This window comes from Wolffia australiana, chromosome 2, assembly GCF_029677425.1.
Source record: "Wolffia australiana isolate 7733 chromosome 2, ASM2967742v1".
Classification (NCBI taxonomy): domain Eukaryota; kingdom Viridiplantae; phylum Streptophyta; class Magnoliopsida; order Alismatales; family Araceae; genus Wolffia; species Wolffia australiana.
In genome coordinates this window covers 14501163-14512154 of record NC_135836.1, presented here as the reverse complement: position 1 = coordinate 14512154, position 10992 = coordinate 14501163, and the positions used below count along the sequence as shown (strand labels likewise).

Here is a 10992-nt window from a genome sequence, read left to right as displayed (position 1 = left end):
TAAACCCCTTTTAAACTCTTCATCTAATTAGGGTGATTTGACCATTATACCTTTATTTTTCTTTCTCTTAGCATTTGTTTGGCAAGCTGCTGTAAGTTTTCGATGAAATTTAATTTTTAAACGAAAAGGCTACTGAAAAAAATGAAATTCATCATTTATTTAATAAAAAATATTTTAATTGTAAGTCATAATATGAATCTTACGTTCGTTAGACATCCTCATTTAATGAATTAAAAAAAAAAGTGAATTCTTGTTGCTAAAATGAGGCGAGGGATAATTTTCAATCTGTGAATTTTGAAGTTATCGCCTCTTTTCCATGAGCAAGTAATTTACTTTTTTGCATCTTCTGTTTTCCACAAAAATATATAGTTGTAGAGTTAATTTTATAGTTATACAGTGAATATAATATTAGAATAGGGTTTTCAGTAACGAAGAAATGATAATCTTGAAAAAAAAATGCATTAATTTGAAATTCAAGTTTTTTTAGAAAAAAGACTTAATAAAAAAAATATTATTTATTTTTGTTTAATATTTTTTTTCGTGACTGACATGTCAAAAGGATACATGTGTTACATAACTCAAATGGATAATCTATTCCCTTTTACCCCAAAAATGATCCTATTTTGGAGATTGTGTAATGCTTACTCTCAAACTTTTCGTTTACACAGTAGTGATATTCTTTGTTTCTCTGTTCATCTTCGGATTTTTATTTAACGATCCAAGACGTAATCCAGGTCGAGAGGAATAAAAAATAAGATACTTTCATTTGAGAATTTATTCTTGATTTTTCTAAATCTTTTTGAAAAATGGCATAATTTAACTAAGATAAAAAAAAAATCACAAAGAAAACGATGTTTTTTTTTATTGAAGGTTATCAAGTGATCAGAGAAAATGGAGAAAGAGGGATTCGAACCCTCGGTACGAATAATTCGTAAATGGATTAGCAATCCGCCGCTTTAGTCCACTCAGCCATCTCTCCTAATTAGGAGTTAGGATTTTTTATCTTTATGTGCGACTTAAAATACTATACGAATTCATTCATAAAAATTTTATTTATTTAATCTAAAATCTCATTTTATTATAATTTAAAATCATGTAATTGTATATAATATCAATTTTGTCCATAAAAGTTTATAAAATCTAGATATAGATTTGATTAGTTTATTTAGATTGTTTATATACTAGTATAACTATAGATTATAATTATACATTTTAATTGAAGATTAAATTAATCCTAATTAGGTTCAAATTATTCACGCATATCACAATTGAATTACCTTACTAGCTTCCCTTGGACGATACCTCTACTTATCATTATACATCTTAAGTGGCGGTTTTATAAATTTTATTGTATAAGCTAAAATTAACAACGACAAGGGATCATAAAATTGCAAAATTCACCCATACTTTTGGCTTATCAATTAGCTGCTACTCCTTTCTTATCAATTAGCGCCGTTGATTATAAGAAATGACTAGCAACGACGCCAATTATTAAACCAAAAATAGAGGTGAATTTTGGAATTTTATAATAACTATTCTAATCAAATTAATAGACAAAATATTAAAATGAGATTAAAAATAATATTTTAAAAAGTGTTTTGAGTCATTTCAAGTAAGTGCATTGACCAAATAACCTCACCAAATTTGAAGGGAGAAAATTTTTTAGTTTTATATTTTGAGATAGAGGAAAATACAATCATTATTAGAAATGTCCTTTATATTATTCAAATTTAAAGATAATAGGGAAATCAGTTCACAGTTCAAAGCATTGACTTTGACTGACCCATTCAGTTTAGGTGAACTCAATGCCAAAATGGAAATACAATTTGACAAAAAATATATTATCATTTCTGAACATTATTTTTTTTGAAGATGCGGCGCATCTCCGCTGCCTGTCGAGCAACGCCATGCCTGCCTCTGGTACTCCTCCACCTCACCTGCCCGTACTGGCTCACACACCGATGAAGACACCAATGATGAGCAACATCACCGATGAGGTACATCATTCCCTTCTGCTCGTCAATTATATTATGTCTTCAGTATATTGTCGACTGCGCTCCACCGCACTCGGGTTAGATTAGGTGAGAGTATGTGTCTTGAAAACTACGAAATGAGTGAATTCTGAGGTACGGGTCGAGCTCGTCCGTTATGTGCGAGCGTCCATGGAATTATTGTGTTCGATGCTGTAGTCGTCGTCATGGCTGTAGAAGGTCACCGTCATCGTCACCGGTCATCCACCTCAGAGCTCGGAGCTCGACAAACCCCATGAGTCAGGGCCTGCATGTACATCCCCCTAGGTTCACTGCATAAACGTAGTTACATTGGACGATGTCATTGACAACATCCGACATTAATAGAAGTTCAAAATAGTAATCACATATGGAAATACTTGAATTCCTAGAAGAGTTTAAAATGTTGAGTCTGAATGGTAGTATAAATAAATCCTCTTGGTGTCCTATGGGTCACACTATGCCACGTAGGAGGTGCATTGGACTCATGTTGCTATGTTGGGTGGTTGGTATGGCTCCACATTGGCATGTCAACATCAGCTTGTACCATGCGCCCATAATTTAATTCTGTTTACTTGTTATGCCCTAAAATTTATTGAAAATTTGAAATAGGTTAACATGACTTAGAATTTTATATCTTGAATTTTGTATGGTATGTTTCATGAAATTCTGTCCACAATGATGAATTTTATAATCAATGATGAATTAATTTTTCAATTAATAAATCTTAATTATGCTTAATAATGCTTTTAATTAATCAAAATTAAGTAAGACTTAATTTTGATTTTAAATATTTCGGTCAGAAACACCAAGATAGAAATATTTCAATTTTAAGATCAGATTAATTCGAATTATTACTTTCCCAATTATTATAAAATTTTATTACGATTTTTATGAATTAATATTGGGAATTAAATAATCAAGAAAGGGATTTTTCAATTGGACTTCAAGATGGATGAATTTTCGAATCAAATTTTATTTTTAGGTTTTTTATATATTAAATTAAATTCCTAATCAATAAAAATCGAAATCTGGGGAGAGAAACTAGACAAATTAACCTAGAGAGAGAAAGTGAAGAATTTGGGGAAAAGATGAAATCCGACCCTAAAATTAAAATATAATGATGCAGAAATGTTCTAAATTGATGTAGAATTGAGGATCAAAAATCAGATCTTGAATCAGAATCAAAATGCAGTGCTAATTTAATTCAAAACCAATTTCTATGGCATGTACATTTCGCCCATGCCTTGGCATTTTAGAGTCGTTCAAGAAGAAGATTGAAATACAAATCAGAAACTTACAACTTTGAGTGCAGAATAAAGAACTGTCGACTTCCAAAGCATTCCTTGTGTCCTTCTCAACCAATTCCTTTGAGAGAGCTTCAAAAAGTCATTTTCACCCATTTCCAGACCTCTATTTAAAGATCCAACTGTCTGGATTGTATAGGGGGAATAGAAAATCAGCCCAATCGGACAGCTAGATCTCAAGATATCACCATTTTAGTGAGGATTAATCTCAACCGTTAGATCTTTTATCTCTCTTCAAAATATTTCATAAATCGGCTTTATCTGATTAGTTGGCATTATTCTTTCTTTGTTTTATACCGTCTCGGATCACGTCCTGACACGTGATTGTCCGCGTCATCAGCGCGCAATCATTGGTACATAATGCGCCTTTTTGGATGGTTGAGAGAATGCCATGTCGCTCTCAAATAAATAAAAACAAAAGACTTTTATTTTTTATATATATATTTTTTATCGTTCAGCAGCAATGTTTGACCGCATCGTTTTGTCGGCGCCTGCAAAAAAATTAAATAAAACAAAAGGCGAGGTAGGCTTATCGTCATATAAATTTTTTCTAAAAAAAATGCGGCGTTGATTTCTGCGTGCATTTAATGCACGCGGCAAATCGACACCGCATAATTGAATAATAATAAAAATGTTTGCACATGCATGTCGGTTGCCGCGTGCATTAATGCACACGGCAACTCGACGCCGCATGCACATTTTTTTTTCAATGCACATGCATGTCGGTTGCCGCGTGTATTAAATGCATGCGGCAACTCGACGCCGCATGTATGTTGCTTCAATGCACGTGCATGTCGGTGGCCCAATTGATTACTTTTTAAAAAAAAATCAATCGCTCTCTCTCTCTCTCTCATTATTTAATAATAATCATCCACTCATTCGCCCGAATTTTGGGCAAATGACGTGGATGCCCTTTAGTATATATATAACTACATTATAAAATGCCAAATAAATTAAATATGTATTATTTAAATATATAAAAATCATTTCTTGGCTATATAATGGTCAAAAAATTATATAAAAATATGGAAAAATTCCAGAAAAAGTAGAAAACCCTTATCAATCTTTAGCCAAGTATTTAAAGCCCTACAAAAAATATTTCTTCACTGAAATGAGGTTAAATTCGAGGTAAAAATGATAAAAAATTATAAATAATAATAAAATCAAAGTATAAGTCGTTTATCTTTATTTCTATATGATAACATGAAAATATAGTCATTAAAACACATAAATATAATGTAAAATTCATCAATTAATGATGTTAATTTGTAAGTTATCATCTATCTATCAACAACCAACTAGAGATAGATCTATAAGGTGTAGAAGGTCAAGATTGCATAGTTGCTAACGAAAAGGATGATTCCGAACTATGGGTCCACATCCCGCATGTATCATTCCCAGAAATGTTGTTAAACCATTGACAAAGAACTCAGAAGTACCAAGAAAGCTTCTTGAGAGCCTCCAACAACCTATGATCACAATACTGTTTGTTGATGCCATCCAACACATAGCAAATACAAAAATTATTGAAGAACCCCTCAATGCAAAACTAAGAAAATTCAGCTGAGTAAGAGCTAATGGATACTATGTGGCCATCAAGCCAATCACACCACCATGTTTATTTAAGTTCATTGAATAAAATGCTACTTTAATTTTTACTTTTTTGTTATGATTATGATGAAGTCCATGAGTACGTGCAATCACCTAATGAATTATGATGAGATCATAATATAGGGATCACTAGTTTTTGAACATGTATTCTAAATAATCCGATTCGATGGATAGTCAAGATGGACATCAAATTATCCTGATGTAATAACACTAACTTATCCTACTTATACGAAGAGTATAGCTGATCCTGTGGCTCTTAATGTGGCGACTCCAAGGACAGATAGTGGGTGATCTTTGGAGAAAGAGTTCACTCTATTGATCCATATTAACCTCTGAATGGTATTATACCTAAATGTCCATCATGTTGATTCATGTCATAGTTGTATATGTGATCTACTGACTTGAGACACCAAGGACATCTCGTGAATAGATGATTCATTTTGACTACAATTTACGAGCCTCTAATCATGAGATTCAAACAAGTCATAGCTCTGATGTAGTGAGAAGTTCACATAGGTGATTGAGTGGTCAAGACGATATCACCTTCCCTTGGTATAAGAGGATATTGACTCAAGGAATATGATGCCGAAAATCCCTGGCCAAGGTAGTGAGGATATTAGAGAAGGCGTTCTCCAATGATCCCCTTTACGCATGGGTATTAACTGAATGACAGATTAGGGTTTTACGAGCAACCATACCCTAAGTCATTCGAGAGTCTCACGCAGATGATGGATTATACATATATGGTAACCGATAATGGTAAAGGTTCTATGAGAGAGTTTAAAAACCACTTGGTATTTTCTAGAGCTCGAGGTGTAGCTTGGCACCCCAGGGCTAGAAACTTAACCTATCAATTGGGTTAGATTGATCCTTAGATAATTAATCTATATGTTGATATAGTTAATTAATAAGGTTAGAAAATTATTGTTATGGGGCCTCGAAAGTTATTAATTAGAATGATACATGGGTTTAGAGGGTCTCACACATAAGATCATAAGGGCATTGGTGAATACATATTACTTTATGGGTTTCTGAGAAAAACTTAAGGAAGATGGGGAAGTTGAACTCATTTCAAGCACCCAAACCAACCAGATTTGAGAGCCCTCTCTTTATCCACTCTCATCTCTACTCAACCAAGGAGAGTGTCTTCAAGGAGACTTAAAGAAGAAGAGGTGGAGATCCAAGTGCCAAGTGATCGCGTAGATACTTCTAGAGGCCGGGCATGTGAATGGCCTTGGAACAATCACAAAGTGAGCATGTCAAAGGTGGGATAAGTTCCCCACAAGGTTCTGTTGATTTATTGATTTTAAATATTGATTTTGAATCGATTAACATGCTTTTGCATCCATGGAATCATGTTTTCCATGGATGAAGCAAGGCACATAACCCAACAAGAGCATCAGCTTGATTAAGGGCAGATGCCAATGAAAAGATGAGACCCAAGAGCACCATTGATCAGATGTGAAATAGAAGGCATTATGTTAACAAGGTTGTTACTCAACACAGAGTATCGGTTAACATTATGCCGAAATCGATGAATGAATGTTTCAAGTTAGGGGAGCTAAGCCAGGAGTTCATAGTGGTTAACATGAAGGTGACCAATGAGATAAACCAGGATCTAATAATTTTCAGAAGACCCTTCATAACTATGGCTAGAGCCACCACTGATTGGGAAAAGGGAGTGGTAGAAATGAAAATGGGAAATGAGAAAGTGAAGCTTAATATCACACAACTTATGAAGCGCCCATATAGATATGTATATGATGTAAGTGTCATACATGTGATGGATGCGATAGTAGAGGAAAAATAACAGAGTCACTGAACCACAAGGAAACTTTGAGGAAGGGCTTTGGGACCCAAGTATCCACAATGTTTTGGAACCAAAGCCACTACCGGTAGCATTGAAATATGCTTTCTTGGATAAATGTCAAGAGAAACCTGTGATCATATCTGCTTGGCACACATCTGACTTGGAGGACATGTTGCTTCATGTACATAAAGAACACATGGGAACTCTCGGTTGGTCACTCACTGATCTCAAAGGGTCAGACACAGCCATATGCATGCGCATAATTTATCTTGAAGAGAATGCAAAGAAAGAAAGGGAAACTCAATGATAGCCGAACACAAAATTTTGGATGTTCTGAAGGAGATCATATGAGCCTCATCTATGAGGTACCCAAGAAAGCTGAAATTACAGTGGCCTGTAAATGAAAAACAATAATAAATTCAAACTAGACCTCCAAAAAAATGTAGAGTTTGCATTGACAACTGGAAGTTGAACTCCTTAACAAAGAAATACCATTTTCCTCTTCCTTCTATTGATCAGTTCTTAAGCAATTTGGCCGGATAGCCATATTCTTCTTATAGATAGTTATTATAGATATACCAAATTTATATATCCCCAAATGATCTAGATAAAGCAATCTTTCCATTCCCATTCAGGACAGGCACTCAGTCGAACGTCCTTTAGCTACATAACACAACCACTACTTTTCAGAGGTGCATGGCTTTTATTTTCTCTGAGCTCCTAAGGTGAGATCATGGGTTTTTATGGATGAATTCTGAGTCTTTGGCATGAAATTCGATTCTATTAGCTAAGGCCTTGGAAATCTGCACCGGAAAAAGCTTAGTTCTCGGTTGAGAAAATTTTCACTTTATGGCTACGGGTGGGATTGTAAAGGGTCATGTTGTATAATCTAGAGGACATGAAGTAAAAAAACCAAAGAGTATAAAGAACGTCCCATTACCAGGACCAGAGGAGGGAACCCAAACAATAATCTGGAACTGAAACAGGCACAATACATATGAAAACCATATTTGGAGTCCATGTAAAGCGGTTTAAAAAATGGATTTAATATGTGCAAGAATTATGGACATAGAAGACCATACTTGGAGTCCTGTTTTGATTCTGAACTGTTTCCAAACATGGGAAATAAGGGACATAGATCCAGGCTAGACATTATGTCATTCTATCTCTAGAAACTCTTAGAATTAGATAAATAAATGGACTAGGATAGATAAGTAACCTATATTTATTCTCTTTCCATGTCTATTAACATCTTCTATTGGATTTATGCATCCAACATATTGTTGGTTGCCTAGAGGATCATATTTATTGCATCCATTCCCTGTCTACAAAAGCTTGTGCGTGAGAGAGAGATCATTTTTGATAAATATTCTTAGACAACAAGGTTTGTGTGTCTTTAATATTTTATATTTGTAACTTCTCAGTTTTCTCTAGTCGAGTGAATAGTCTAGATCACAAGCTTTCCAAAAGAACGAACCATAGTGAAACTTTTATCACTTAGAAAATATTACAAAATTTTCATCCACCACATGTCACCGTCCAATTTTATAAGCTGCCAGTGCACCACCAACAAGTGATATAAGTGCACCATGATACTAGTCAGGCCATTGTAATTGCCTGTATAATTCACCTTTAGAGTGGATGCCAAATGAATTTGAATTTTGTCTCATTTATTTAATAATCTAAAAACCCCCAGATATTGCTTAAACAATTATCATATCAGTAGATTCTATAGCCCAAAAAATAATTTTTTTATTAATCATTGTATTCAGCTGTATTTAGTTCATTTTACATTTATTTACCATCATGTATTTTTTTCATTTTAATTGTATTTAGTAATTATAAATATAAAATAATCCTATAAAATATATTTAAAAATTTGAAAATATTTTAAGATATATCTTAGCCAAAATGTGTTATATCCCATTACCCTTAGAATGTGATTTCAATCATTACATTTTACACATTCTGGATAAATCAAAGCCTAATGGTGAATCCAAATTTCATTTGGTTTCACATTGTTCTTTTCATATACATTTGAACATAAATTTTACTGTTTTTTTAAAGTTGGTACTCTATAAATAATATAGCCAAGCGGTTGATCCCCAAAGAGGTAGTAGCTAAAATTTGAGTTTTAGAAGTCTGGAATGAAAGAATGACTTCTCATGTCAAAATAATATTTTTTATATTTTTCAGATTTATATAATGGGAAAGAAAATAATTCAAAGCATTTTCTACGTTTCATCTTAGATTACTTTAATTTTAAAACTAAAGTAATTTGGATGGATTAATATTACTTTTATATGCTTAATTGTAATGATTCAAAATAATAAATAATATTTTAAGATATTTATCTAGAAAATATTTAATGTTAATTTATGTATTTTGAAATTCTAGAAATACGTTTCTACCTTTCCACCATGGTGTGCCAAGCATTGTCATTGCGTACAGATCATTAAGAGTGAATCCAGATCAAGGGCATCCCTGGGTCAAAGGGATCACCAAATTAACTTGGACGAAGCAAAATTTTTTCTAGACAACAGAAAATTAAAGGTTGCTAAAAAAATTAAAATTTTGAAATAATTTGAATGGAGATGAAATAGGATGAAAACCTGGGTGATAAATGGATCGTTGTTTAATTAATATTTAGGTATAGAAAATTTCTCTTTAATTTAAATTTATGTATAGAAATAATGGAATAAAATGAGAAATCAGAGATAATTACTTTACAGTGTTCATTGTTTATAAAACTTTCACCGTATAATTATTTAACCATAACTTTTACAGGATTTAATTAAAGAGAAAGTTTTGCCTTGTAAAGACAGAATGCGGTGCAAAATGGGCAGATATATAAATAAAATGATGTAAAATAAAGGTAAAGTAGGAAAAATTGATGGGGAGGATGGTGAAACTTTATATCTAGGTTCCTAATTTTTTTTGTTTGTGTCTTGAGGCGAATGACTATTCCTATATCTTTCTAGGATCAGGCATCATTCAATACAAGAAAAGGGAAGATGAACACTTTAAAGCACTTAGTTTGATCAGGTTGAACAATAGACATCCTTGAGATACTCATCATCTTGGCTAGCATTTACAGAATGAGTTAAAAAAAGATATAAAGATCATATTTCTATAAAGGCATGCTCTAAATGTGCTTATCTTTTTTATTTTATCTCCCCTATAATTTCCTCTTTTCTCATTGGTTGAATTTGAATTCCTCAGGCTCTTTCGGTTAAATCCAGGATGACAACTACATTGATCTTACACTCCGTAAGAAGTCTACAAATTCAATTGTTGCCAATTGAGCCCAATATCTCAACGAAAATACCTTGAAAAATCACATGGAGTGCTCCAACCCATTGATCATCACAAATTTAATTCATGTAGTTTTCTCCAGACATAAGACTTGAAAATGATCAGAAGAAATTAAAATTATTCACATCAAATTTAAGCAATGTTAAGTAAAATGCCCGAAAATATAAAAAAGTAATGTTAAATAGTCAAGCAATAGTAATAATATATTAAATTTAAGATTACAAATGCATGTAAATATGGGTACATTTTTTACATTATCTCAAATTTACACATTTTTTCTTCCTAGAGTGGTTTTATTGCCCTTTCACATTTTTTTTGTAGCCACGGATGGTCTAAATAGAAACAGGTGCAGGAATGGTGATAGTTTCATCATTAAATATTTTAGGTAGGCGATGTTTTGTGGTTTTAATTATTACTATTTTAATTCACTAGGGTGTGGAAAAGGTGATATGTAATCCTTGGTATTAGGATCTACCATTTTGGATACCTTACTTCATCTTGGCAGTATTTATTCCTTGTATCATTGTCCATTGCTTCATCTTCATTTTATACAGGATTTTTTTCCACAAGAAATGACATTCACATTTTAATTTTAAACATCAAGAATATTATCATACACATTATTAAAAACTAGGCTATTCAATATAATTAAGTTAGAACTACAGAGGGGTTAAGGAATGGTTGGGTTGCGACTTGACCTATGGTTTATGTGGCCGCATTTTTACCCACCCAGGTCAATAATTATCTCTAAATAATATAAAAATATTTAATCAGGATCTAAATGTCACATTAAATTATATACAGGGGAATATACCCACCCCATTTCATTTTACTGGTAAGAGACTCGAACGTGGCCATGTGAAGATTATTATAACAACACTGAGTCCTGTAAAAATACAATTAGTACTTGGTTGGGGGGGGAATTAAGATTGATACATAT

The 10992-nt window shown here is 32.9% G+C and overlaps 1 non-coding gene across 1 annotated transcript; it reads right to left on the bottom strand.

Annotated features, from left to right (window-relative positions):
• Positions 1-892: 892 nt before the first annotated feature.
• On the bottom strand, positions 893-979 carry TRNAS-GCU (transfer RNA serine (anticodon GCU)). The gene has a single exon. It is a non-coding gene; the product is annotated as a tRNA-Ser (tRNA).
• Between the last annotated feature and the right edge of the window lie 10013 nt (positions 980-10992).